The sequence below is a fragment of the Otolemur garnettii genome, unplaced genomic scaffold (genome assembly GCF_000181295.1).
Source record: "Otolemur garnettii isolate 467f Iridium unplaced genomic scaffold, OtoGar3 scaffold00004, whole genome shotgun sequence".
Lineage (NCBI taxonomy): Eukaryota > Metazoa > Chordata > Mammalia > Primates > Galagidae > Otolemur > Otolemur garnettii.
The window spans coordinates 27,698,147-27,711,074 of NW_003852399.1; the positions used below are offsets into that span (position 1 = coordinate 27,698,147).

Below are 12,928 nucleotides of genomic sequence, written 5' to 3' on the forward strand. Positions count from 1 at the left end.
AAAAAAAAAAAAAAAAAAGAAAGTTCCTCAAATCAATAGAAATTAATTTAGCTCCAAAAGTAACTTGTTGGTTTATTTAATTGCAGAGTCTAAGAGATGAGCTGTACCTGGATGCTGCCCATCCTTCTCTTTCTAAATCTTGGCTCCAATTTCTTCCTCCTTCTTCTCTTCCTTCTGTGTTCTTATCCTTCTCAATCTCTCTCACCCCCCCCCCCACCTTTTTCAACCCTATGTTGCTTCATTCTTCTAAAGGATTTGTCCATGTATCTAGCGAATATAGCCTCTGACAAAAACGTAGCCTCTCATACTCCTTAGAGCTAATTGTTCATTAAAGAACTAGAGAACACTCTTCAGGCCAGTAGAGCTGTAGTAACATGGAAGGCAAGATAAGGGGCCCAGAAAATGCCCATCCCTGAGGCTCTCTCTAACCATGACCTCACCACAAGAGCCTTTCTCTTCAGTGGCCTCGGCTTGAGGGACTTGTGCGTATTGCCTAACGATGAGAATGGCTTTAATTCATTCAACACTCATCCACTAAACACATGTGGATGCCCTACTGTGTGTGGGCTCTGGAATACTGAAGTCAATAAGATAGATGACATCCTCATCCTCATGGATATTATATGTGCGTTGGTGTGTTAGGGGTGTTGCTTCCTTAGATAAGGTGGTCAGTGAAGGTCTCTCTGTGAATGTGACACCTGAGCCACTACCTTAAAGGTAAGGAGGCTTTCACCCTATAAAAATCATTTAAAACATTTTTTAAAATATATGTATTTTTTTTCAATTCATCTCCTTAAATAAAAAGTTCAAAATCAAGTTTAAGTAAAGCAGCTGGGAGGAGGGGGAAAGACAAGGGGAAGAAGGGAATGCTGCTTGTTCCCTCCAATCTAGGAGCCCCTGGGGGTCCAGGGGATGACAAGGCAGGGCAGGTGGTCCAAGGCACTGGCCTACGCACAGGCCCAGCTACTCAAGAGCCGAAGGGGCAGAGGACAGCAGCATAAGAGAATAAGAGAAGAACCCTCCCCCCCATCTCCCTAGCTGACTCCCTGAGGGGCAGGGACAGTGCTCTTTTGATCCAGACTGTGGCAGACACAAGACTGACCTGGTGTCGGCAAGGGGGTAGGGGAGATGGCCCCTACCAAGGGGGTAGGGGAGATGGCCTCTTCCTCAGGGCAGGACATGATGCCCAGGCCCACAGAGGTATGTGTGTGGGAAGGTGGGGCACGGTCCCACTGGGTAAGCTGATATTTATGGCAAACATCAAGCCAAGCTGGCAAGAGGAGTCTGAGGTGGGAGGACATTTCAACTGAAATGGGAGGTGGAGCTGGAAAGAGGGGATGGTGAGGGAGGATGGGTGGAGGGCAGGCCCATTTCTTTGGCTAGAGTGAGAGAGCTCAATCCTGTGGCTGCCTGTTCCTCCTCCCTGCCTCCCTCCTGGGGCTCTGTCCATGTGTGTGTAAAGAAAATGTGAGAAGGCAACAATAAATAAGTGGTGCCGTCCATTGGGCTCTATGTCCAGGATGGCAGGTGGATCACTCACTCTTGGTGCCGTGGGTGGCGTCAAGGTTCACCAGCTGTAGCTCAGCGAGGTTACAGCTGCTCCCAGCCTGCTGCCCTATCACAGCCATCTGGTGAAGCTCAACTGCAGAAACAGGGATCTGCACTGTCCAGATGGTGCTGTCAGGAACACCTGGGGGATGCCTCCTTGCTCCTGGACCTGGCTGAGGGACACCTGCATTGTGGATGGAGTCTAAGAGAAGGCATTCAGAATGGTAAGGCTGCCATCAGCCAAGCCTGAGGTGGGGGCATATCACCCACCGTGTAGGGGATATGGGCACCTACAGTTGTGGGCATGGATGAATCATGATGGTGGCAGGCAGCATCACTATCCCACTGAGGAAGTCAGCATGAGGTCTATGCTGCTGTCACAAGAGGGAGATGATTGCTTTGGGGCCTGGTGCACCTGAATGGCCTACAACTGGGGCCTGCTGGACCATTGACCCACCAGGTGTGAGGGTGAATCTGGCAGGCAGCTGTGTAAGGCCGCCAGAGGAGACAGGGCTGCTGCCTGTACTCTTCATCAGCCCAGTCCTGCCCACAGCACTGGGGCCGACCAGCAGACATGGTGCCAGGTAGGTGGTGATGGGGAAAGAGGGGCCACAGCTTCCTTGCATGGTGGTAGAGGTGCTGGAAGCTGCTTGGATGGTGAGGTGGCACTTTCAGGGCTGCGACCAGATGTCAGGTCCCTGTGTTCCCGGGTTCTTGGATACCAGCACCAAGTACATGGAATGAATGAGCAGAGCAAGCGGGCCAAGTGTCAAAGTTTAAACAAGAGCTGCTCCTGGCTGGCTCACCAGAACGTCAGGGTGGCCAGGTCAAGGCTCAAGGCAGTTGCCAAAATAATTGAAGGAGCAAGAACAAGTCAAATTTAGCCAAAAAGTTTATTTTAACAGTTTGGAGAGCAAACAACCCAGTCCTATTAACCACAGGCATCAGGGAGAGCGCAGTGCTGGGTTTTATATCCAACTTCCAGGGATATCAGCTTCTTGGAAATTTCCCATGGCCTTGATCATGCCCTCCACCCATCCCATCACATATTTCCATAACAACTCACATCTATCTGTCCATATCAGAAAGTCCAAAGGACATTAATCAGTCCCCCCCAGAGAACCAGCTCCCCAAAACAAGTCTGCACCATCTGGCACCCGCAAGGCCTCCATTAGCAACCAGTTGCACCCCCACAGCAGCCAAGTCGGCCCAGCCCGAGCTGCCCAGCCGCTGGACACACCGCCCCTGTTCACGTCCTACTGGCGACCTGACCCAGCTGCGGTGGTCAGGTCGGTGACTGCAAACGCCAGCTTCCGTTTGTCCTTGGCCTCCCGGCTGTGGTCAGACTCAGACATCTGGCAGGTGGGCCAGCCTGCAGTGGGGGGTCTGAGCGGGCTGGAGGGTCTGGCAAGTGGACGCAGGCCTGACTCGGTGCCTAGCGGGTCTCATTGGTGATCATAGGCCGCAGTGTGCAGGAGGCAAAGGTATGCACATGGCCTGTCCACTGGCCACCAGCAACCCCACCTGTGCCTTTGTCAGCCTGGACAGCTCATGGGCCTTCTTCAGGATGCCCGTTGTCCTTTTGCTGAAGGTCATGTCGCACCACAGCTTGGACAAACTCTGTCTTGATCTTCATTAGGCCCCAGGTGGACCCAGCTCACCGTCTTGGAGCCCACGGTGGTCGCCGCCGCCTCTGGCCCACCGACCACGGCACTGAGCTCCATCCTGCTGGGCTCCTCCTCCCCTCCCCCGACTCTGAGTCGCCCTGCTGCCACTGCATCCCATCACCCTGTAGAGGTCCAGTTCTGGCTGTTCCCCAGAGCACAGCGGCCCCAGCTCTTCTCGGTGACAGGGCGCTCAGCGCAGAAGGACGGACAAGCAGTCCACGAGGATCCTAAGCCTTCGCCACCGCTGCCAGGTAGTTGGTGGCCCCCTCGCTGTTCTAGGGTTGCTGTCCCTGCGTCGGCCGCTGCCAACCAGGCCTCCCGCATGCCAGGGCCGACCTGGGCCCTCACTTTCCTGCCCCTGTGGTCCGGTTGCCCTAGCTGAAAATCATTTTCTAGCTGCTAGGTAGTTGGACAAAATCTCCAAACGCGTGCCAGCTGAACTTCTGACCTATCATAAGAAGGAGCTGGGCCTGTGAAGGCCCTCACCTTCCTTCACCACTGTGGCTGCGGTAACCTCTTGAACAATCTTCTTGGATTCTGAAGGGCCCTCTCCATACTACCACCAGAGTTGCCATTTGAAAATGCAACTCCAACCATGTAACCCTCCTGTTTATACCTTTCCGTGCCTCGGGTTAAAATCAAGCCCCAGGCACACAGCTGCAGTGTGATTTAGGATCTGTATCCTCTGCACCTCACCAGCCTGGGTCTTGCTGCTCACTATGCCCTGCATGTAGTGGTCACACTGAACTAATCTGTCGTCTTCCTTCATAACATGTCCTTACATCTTCGTGCCTCTGTACATACTGCTCTGTGACCTGAAATTCCTCTCCTTCTTTGGTCCCCATTCCTTGGGTAATAAATACTCATTCTTTTTTTTTTTTTTAGACAGAGCCTCAAGCTGTCCCCCTGGGTAGAGTGCCGTGGCATTACAGCTCACAGCAACCTCCAACTCCTGGGCTCAAGCGAGTCTCCTGCCTCCGCCTCCCAAGTAGCTGGGACCACAGGCGCCCGCCACAACGCCCGGCTATTTTTTGGTTGCAGCCGTCATTGTTGTTTGGCGGGTCCGGGCTGGGGATTCGAACCCGCCACCTTAGGTGTACGTGGCTGGCGCCTTAGCCGGTTGAGCTATAGGCGCCGAGCCAATACTCATTCTTGATAGACGCCATCTCCTTTAGGAAGCCTCTGAGTCTTCCCATACTTGGCTCGAGGCCTGTGCTGTGCACTTCTCAGCACCCTGAGCTTGCATTAATCAAGTCATTTTTTAAATAATTTTCTGTTTATTTGCTTCCTCATCTATTAGGCAGTAATCTCTCTTAGGATAGGGTCCTTATCCTAGCATAATACCTAGGGCAGAATAGACTCATAATAAACATTTAAATACATAAATTAAAGCCAGGTGCATTGGCATGTGCCTGTAGTCCCAACTATTCAGGAAACTGTGGCGGGAGGATCACTTGAGCCCTTGAGTTTGAGGCTATAGTGTGCTATGATTGTGCCTATGAATAGACGCTGCACTCCAGCCTGGAAAGCATAGTGAGACCCCATCCTTAAATAAATAAACAAATAATTAAAAATACACAAGTTATATTTTAAAACCTATGTAGAAACCAACGTGCAGGAGGCAAATTACAGCCTTAATGTTTCAAAAACCAGAATAAATTATGCACAGGGAAAATTTGAGAAACATTTTATAGGAAAGAGAGAAAAATGATAAAAAGATAAAAATGAAAATGATGAGATTGAATATAATAGATTTGGAAAGCATTGGATGGTTATTCCTTTTTGTTTTGTAGGTGTGTTTTCCTACAAAACCTGCAGTAACCTCTCTTCCCACACCTAGGGGATATAGGTGGATATAAATCATTTGACCCCACCATTTTTGCCATAGGAATGGCCATGTAACCCAGGCTGAGCACCCTATTCCCTTGGACCTGGAAATTGAATCGGGGGAAGAATACCACCACCTCAACACCACCCCCTGCAAGCAGGGCTAATTAGCATTTTATGAAATGACTGATATGGATCTCTTTTGGTATCTTGAATCATGAGCTTCCAAGAGCACTTTTGTTGCTGTGCGGAGCAAGCCTGCCTGAGAATTGAGCTAAGACAGAGAAAGGATTGCTGAAAAGTAGAGAGCTGGCATCTGCCTCTGCTCAGCTTTTGAACCTTTGCACCCTGCTGTATCTGAAGTCAGATCTCACAGATATGTGAGATCTAACTTCTCTGTTCACCTGCAATCATAAGATAAATATTGAATAGAATATGGGAAACATCAGGCCCCAGCATGCAGAATTAGTTGAGTTGAGGTATGATAAGTGGTAATGAGGATTATTCTGTCCCCATCTGGAAACTGAACACCTGGGTTATAGAGTAACCACAAATTAGTCTGTCACCTGGTATATTGTGAAAATCTAATTATGTTCCTTCTATGGCTAATGCTTTAGTGACTTGAGAAAAATGTCAAGATATTGGAATAAGTTTATTATTTTTTGATGCTTTAGTAATGTTGGGAAGAACACAGCCTTCATCAAAGCAGTTAACCATAGAGTTAGCAAATGGTTCAGCAATTCTCCTGGATTCTCCAAAAGAAATGAAAATATCTGTCTCCATAAAAGCTTGTGCATGACTACTTATAGCAACATTACTTATAATAACCGAGAGTAGGAAACAGCCAAATGTAGTATATCCATACAGTGGACTATTATACAGCAGTTAAGTGAGATGAAGTTCTGACACTTGTTACAACACAAATGAACCTTGAAAACATTCTTCTAAGTGAAAGAATCCAGTCACAAAGGACCACATATTACATGATTCCATGTGTATTAAATTGTCCAGAATAGGGAAATCTATACAGACAGGGAGTAGATTAGTAGTTGCCAGGGACTGAGCGGGATGGAGGGGACTGGTGAGGTGAGTGCTTAAGGGAGCAAGGTTTCTTTGGAGTAATGAAAATGTTCTAAATTGATTGTGTTGATGAATGCACAACTATATGAATATACTAAAAAGTCATTGAACTGTATACTTAAGTTACAAATGGAATGGAAATTATATTTCAACAAAACTATTTTTTAAAAGAGAAGGCTTTAGCTTAAACAGCAAGCAGAGAAAGAATGGCATATATCTTTGCTGAGGGGTCCTTTCTGCCTGTAACTAGCAAGATACCTGAGATGTCCATAAGATACCTGAGAATCAGCTAATCATGTGCATTTGGAAAATTGTAAGAATGGTATCTTGGTCTGTTTTGTGTTGCTATATAAAGGAATACCTGAGGCTGGAAATTTTAAAGAAAATAAGTTTATTTAGCTTATGGTTCTGCAAGCTTTACCAGAGGCAGGGTGCCAGCATCTGGTTCTGGCGAGGGCCTCAAGTTGCTTCCACTCATGGTGGAAGGAGAAGGGGAGCGTGTGTGTGTGTGTGTGTGTGTAGAGATCACATGGTGAGAGATGAAGCAAGAAGAAAAGAGAGGGCCAATGCCAGGCTCCTTATAATAACTAACAAAGCAAAACCTCATTCACGTACTGCCCTCCAAGGAGAGCATTCATCTATTCATGAGGGATCCTCCCCCACCACCTAAATACCTCCCATTAGGCCCCACTTCCAACGTTGGGGATCAAATCTCAACACGAAGTTTGGAGGAGACAAATATCCAAACCATAGCAAATGGTATTCTCCACTTGAACCTGAAGCTAAATTTAGTGAGAGTAAAGGCAGGGAGGTGCAAAAGCAGATAAGACTGACAGGGGTAGAAGCTTAACTCCTCGTCCTCACTCAGACACCTCCTGCTGTCACTTTTCTGCTGGGCAAAGGCAAGACTAATTCTGCTCTTAAAGACAACCATGGACCAAAGAAAAATTATTGGGTCTTGGGGTGCTAGGTCATATTTAGGGGCAGGGCCTGGCAGGAGTTAAACCAAGGGTCAAGGAGTAGTCTATGACAAAGAGAAAAAGCCACAGAGCTGTGGGTTTAGGTTCAAAAACGAGGACCTGGTACATTTCAAAATTATTAAGAAATGAGTATAATTGTGATGGATGTGTTACTTAGTTCAATGTAGACATTTCACATTTGTATATTGAAGCAGTACCCTGAACCCCATAAGTGCATCAATGTACAAAGTTATGATTTAATAAAAAATAATAAAAATAAACAAAACAAAAACAAGGACCTGGCTCGGCACCCATAGTACAGTGGTTACGGTGCGTAACCACATATATCGAAGTTGGCGGGTTTGAATCTGGCCCCAGCCAGCTAAGCAAAAACTACAACTGCAACAAAAAAATACATGGGCGTTGTGGCCAGCACCTGTAGTTTGAGCTACTTGGGAGGTTGAGGTAAGAGAATTGCTTAAGCCCAAGAGTGTGAGGTTGCTGTGAGTTGTGACGCCAAAGCACTCTGTTGAGGGTGGCATAATGAGACTCTGTTTTAAAAAAAAAAAAAAACAACCAGAAAAATGAGGACCTGCTAGATCTCTGGCTTCAGTTACCAGCCCATGGAGTGGATGATGCAAATCAACTCACTCTGTGCCAGGGAAGGCTTCTTGCTGTCTCTTCCAGCAGCATAGGCAGATACTGTAGAGGACGGGTCACTGGAAGATGACTTCCAGTTTTCAAAAGAGTTTCTGTTGTGGTTTCCTGTTTTACCACATATACTACAATATTGAATATGTCTGGTATATTAATATTTCTTATTTATCCATAGGTTGTTAGATGGTGAGGAGTCATATTTGGAATCCCAGAGACTTGATAGCACATGGAGACTTGGTGAGTTTAGGAATTTCTTCTTTTGGAGAGGAAGGGAATGTTTCTTCATTTGTGGAAGAGAAATTTGCATTGTCATATGGAGGAATACATTTTAAAATGAATGTATGGAAATGTGTGTGGCATATTTGTGTGTAGGACCCTGGGAAGTTTAAGAATGGAATGTAATAGACATCAAGTCTGTCGTTTCAGCACCTTTTCTATTTGGCAACAGGCTCTCCGACATCTGGTGGACATATGGTACATGCTCCTCAAAACTCTGATTGGTCTTGGGTGCATCACATAATAAAACCAATTAGAATATTTTCATTGTGTGATATTTATATGGATTCTAGGGGAGGAAAGCCCTTACTCCTTGTGATATTTCAAGCACTAAGTAACTTATAAGCTTCAGCTCCCGAGAGCTATTTTTAATGCCATTTTCAGGGCACCTGCCAGAGAACAAAGCTAATGCAAAACAAAGTAAACACCAAGGAGGCAAAGATTTATATGTGTCCTGTTCATTATGGCATCTTAGTACTTAGAACAGCGTCTGGAACATAGTAGGTGCTTACTAAACGTTAGCTGTGTGGATAAAATTTAAGAACTGATAAATGGGAAGAAAGAAAGCTGGTGATATGGTTTGAATTTCTGATTCTGGTCATGTCTAGAGCCAGCTCTACCCCTTGGAATTCCCACATCCAAGAGTCAATACATTTCCTTTACTCTTCTCATTCGTGTGCCCATGTGGCCCCCTCAGTACCTCTCCAACCTTGCAGTAACATGGCTTCGTGTACACCAGAGGCTGGAAAACTGAAGTCTGAGTCTCCATGTGCCTTTTCAGTGAGGATTTCTGCATGTGATATAGCATCCGCCAAATAGTTGGATCTGAATGAGATTGGGAAGGGGGCAGAGGCACTGTGAGGTGGCTCTCCTGGCAGCACAGTAACCAGAGTCATTTTGGTACTTCATTGAAGCAGCTCTGTTAGAATCTCTGATGTCCAGTCAGTTCTCTTCTATGTGTGACCAGCAGTCACAGCAGCAACTTCCTACACTGACAGCTTTCTTGACGGTGGCTTGAACACAGCATGGTCCTTAATCAGTAGTGGTGCCCATCAGCAGCAGCAACTTTGCTGAGACACTTAGATATAGCTCCAGGAATTATTACTCGAAGTCCAGCCTCCTGCTCCACATCTTCCAGTCACTCTGTAGCAAGTTCATAGACTTTAGTAGGCATCACTCTGTTTAAACTGGGCTTGAGTGAATTCTTTTATCTATAATTAAACTTTAACCCCTATAATTTAAATTGATGTTCTGTCGACAGCAACTGTAAGAGTTGTAAGACTGACTTTGTAGAAGTTCTGAAGGTAAAAACAAGTGAAGCAGAAAAAATAACAAAACATATGAGAAAATTTCCAAGAATCTGAACACACAAAAATGGATATTTTCAGTGAGAAAATATCAGGTTGGCCTCAACCTTCTGTGCAACAAAAATACCATAAAATCATAAAGAAATATCCATGGAAACTTGAGGGTAGGAATGCTGTAATGATGTGCAATGTCAAAAAGAATGTTCTCAGACATAAAAGGTCAGAATTAGACTATCTGTGGTATTCTACCTGAAAAATTTCTTGAAGATGAGCTTTATTACATAGAGAGATTTGTCAAAATTAAAGAATTAAAGAATTGGGAAGTTGTTATAGAAAGAACTGCTGAACAGGAAACAAAATCAAGTAGGCGCATAAAACTAAAATTCATTAATATATTGAAAAATTGAATGTAAAACAAAAGACATGTGAAGGAAATGTGTGTGTTTTTTTTTTTTTTTAAGTAGGAGGAGATATCTATTAGAGTTCTTCCAAGCAATAGAAACGAACTTTAAGTATCTAGAACAAAAAGAGAAATTTTTGAGAGGGCTATGGAATAGCCACAGAATCAAAATGAAAACTATAGCTTATGGGATTGGCGCCTGTAGCTCAGTGGCTAGGGCACCAGCCACATACACCAGAACAGGTGGGTTGAAACCCAGCCCGGGCCAGCTAAACAACAATGACAACTGCAACAAAAAAATAGCTGGGCATTGTGGCTGGCGCCTGTAGTCCCAGCTACTTAGGAGGCTGAGGTGACACAGTGAGACTCTGTCTCAAAAAAACAAAACAAATAAACAAAAAACCTATAGGTCATGGCTAGGAAGAATTGACATTGTTAAAATGTTTATACTACCCAGAGCCATCTATAGATTTAATGCAATCCCCATTAGAGCACCAATATCATACTCAAAGACCTTGAAAGAATAGTTCTTCATTTTGTATGGAACCACAAAGAAAACCTAATAGCCACTGCAATCCTAAGAAGTGAAAACAAACCTGGAGGCATCACATTATCAGATTTCAAGTTATACTACAAGTCTGTGGTGATCAAAACAGTGTGGTACTGACATAAAAATAGAGACACAGATGTATGGAACAGTTTAGAGAACTTAGAGGTGAAACCAACTTCATGTTGCCATCTGATCTTTGATAAAACAAAAGCGTAAACTGGGGAAAAGAATCCCTATTTAACAGATGGTACACGGAGAACTGGATAACCACATGTAAAAGACTGAAACTGGACCTGTACCTCTTTCCACTTACACAAATTAACTCATGATAAGACATGTCTTGGCTGTGTCATGCACGTGAGCCCTATAGGGCCAGCTGCCACTGGAGTGGAGGCCCAGGCCTCAACTTGAGGGAGGCCCCTCTGTGCCTGTCTGGCAGAGCCCGTGTGAGACAAGACAATCCTTCCCTGTCACCTGGATAATCAAGGGTTTTGGCTGGACCATTGAGCACACACCAGGATAGTGAGGAGCCAGATGAAAAGCACAGACTATGGCGCTGAAACGGATTAATAAGGAACTTAGTGATTTGACCCATGACCCTCCAGCATGATGTTCTGCAGGTCCAGTTGGGGATGATGTTTCATTGGCGAGCCACAATTACAGGACTTAATGACAGCCCACATCAAAGCAGTATACTCTTTTTGACAATTCATTTTCCTACAGACTACCCCTTCAAACCACCTAAGGTTGCATTTACAACAAGAATTTATCATCCAAATATTAACAGTAATGGCAGCATTTGTCTTGATATTCTAAGATCACGGTGGTCTCCTCCTTTAACTATTTCTAATGTTCTTTTATCCATTTGTTCACTGTTATGTGATCCAAACCCAGATGATGCCCTGGCACCAGAGACTGTGTGGATCTATAAAACAGAGATAAGAACAACAGAATATCTTGGGAATGGACTCAGAAGTATGCCATGAGATGCCAACTTAAAGTCAGAATAACCTGCATTATAGCTGGAATAAACTTTAAATTACTATTCCTTTTTTGATTTTCTTATCTGGCTGCTTCCCTATCAGACCTCATCTTTTTTAATTTTATTTTTTGTTTACCTCCCTCCATTCATTCATATGCTTATCAGAGAAGACTTAAGCTCTTCCAGCTTTGGACAATAACTGCTTTTAGAAACTGTAAAGGAGTTACAAGAGAACAGTTGCCTAAGAATTTTTTTTTAAATGGAGCATGCATATTAAGTGGCCAATGTCTAACTCTAATTTGGTTATGAGACTAAAACCATTCCTTATTGCTCTAACATGCTGAAGAAATCACCTGAGGGGGGAGGGAGATGGATACTCAGTTGTCACATCAAAGGAACAGCACTATTCAGGCAGCATCCATTCTTATTTAAGTCTTCCACTGTGAGAGATTTGAGGTTACCTGATATACTTTTTGTTCATAACTGATGTGGCTGGAGAATTGGTTTTGAATTTATAGAATTAGCAGAACAGAAAATGTGATGTAGTTTATGTATGTCAGTAAAGGAATGACCTGTTATTGTTCTACAGAGAATGGAAATTGGAAGTCAAATATCCTTTGTATTCCAAATAGGAGTCTCAAACATTTTGTAATTTTCATTTAAATTGTTAGAAGGCTTGGAGCTATTAGTTAATCTATCTTCCAATACACTGTTTAATACATATAGCACTGAATAAATGATGTAAGCTGTCAATGGATGAGTGATCCACTAATAGCTCTGCTAGTAATTGATTTATTTTTCTTCAATAAAGTTGCATAAACCATTGAGTTAGCTGCCTGGATTCATTGGTATGGGAAATAATCTTTTGTAAATGCAAAGCTGTTTTTTGTATACACTGTTGGGATTTGCTTCATTGTTTGACATCAAATGATTTAAAGTTCAAAAGAGTGAATATTTTCCCAGTTCAGTTAAAGTGCACAGTCTGCTATAGGTTGACACATTGCTTGACCTGATTTATGCAGAATTAATAAGCTATTTGGATAGTGTAGCTTTAATGCATTGCACATTATACTGGCAGCCCTGGAGTTCATAGATGGACTTAGAACCCAGCAGTTTTGAAATGTGTATGTAGAGTTTAAGAAGTTTTTGGGGCAATGCCTGTGGCTCAGTGCGTAGGGCACCAGCCCCATATACTGAGGGTGGCAGGTTTGAACCCGGCCCCGGCCAAACTGCAACAACAACAACAAAAATAGCCGGATGTTGTGGCAGGTGTTTGTAGTCCCAGCTACTCGGGAGGTAGAGGCAAGAGAATTGCCTAAGCCCAGGAGTTGGAGGTTGCTGTGAGCTATGATACAGCAGCACTCTACTGAGGGCTTAAAAAAAAAAAGAAGAAGAAGTTTATTTTCTAGGTACAGCCCCAGTCTCAAAATTTTTCTTCACCTTGTATACTTGACAGCTGAAAAAAAGTAACATCGTAGTAAGAATGGGTCAAAATTTACAAAATAAAGTACTATTTTGGTGTGGGGAAAAAAATTAACTCATAGTGGAGAAAGACTTAAATTTAAAACATAAAACAATAAAAGCTCTGGAAGAAAGTATGGGAAAAACTCTTTTTTTCTTTTTTTTTTTTTTGCAGTTTTTGGCCAGGGCTGGGTTTGGGTTTTTTTTTGTTTTT

The 12,928-nt window shown here is 44.1% G+C and overlaps 2 pseudogenes; one reads left to right on the forward strand and one right to left on the reverse strand.

Moving 5' to 3' along the window:
* Positions 1-1,532: 1,532 nt before the first annotated feature.
* Positions 1,533-3,135, reverse strand: LOC100955285 (annotated as a pseudogene).
* A 7,668-nt stretch (positions 3,136-10,803) lies between these two features.
* Positions 10,804-11,328, forward strand: LOC100955598 (annotated as a pseudogene).
* Positions 11,329-12,928: the final 1,600 nt, after the last annotated feature.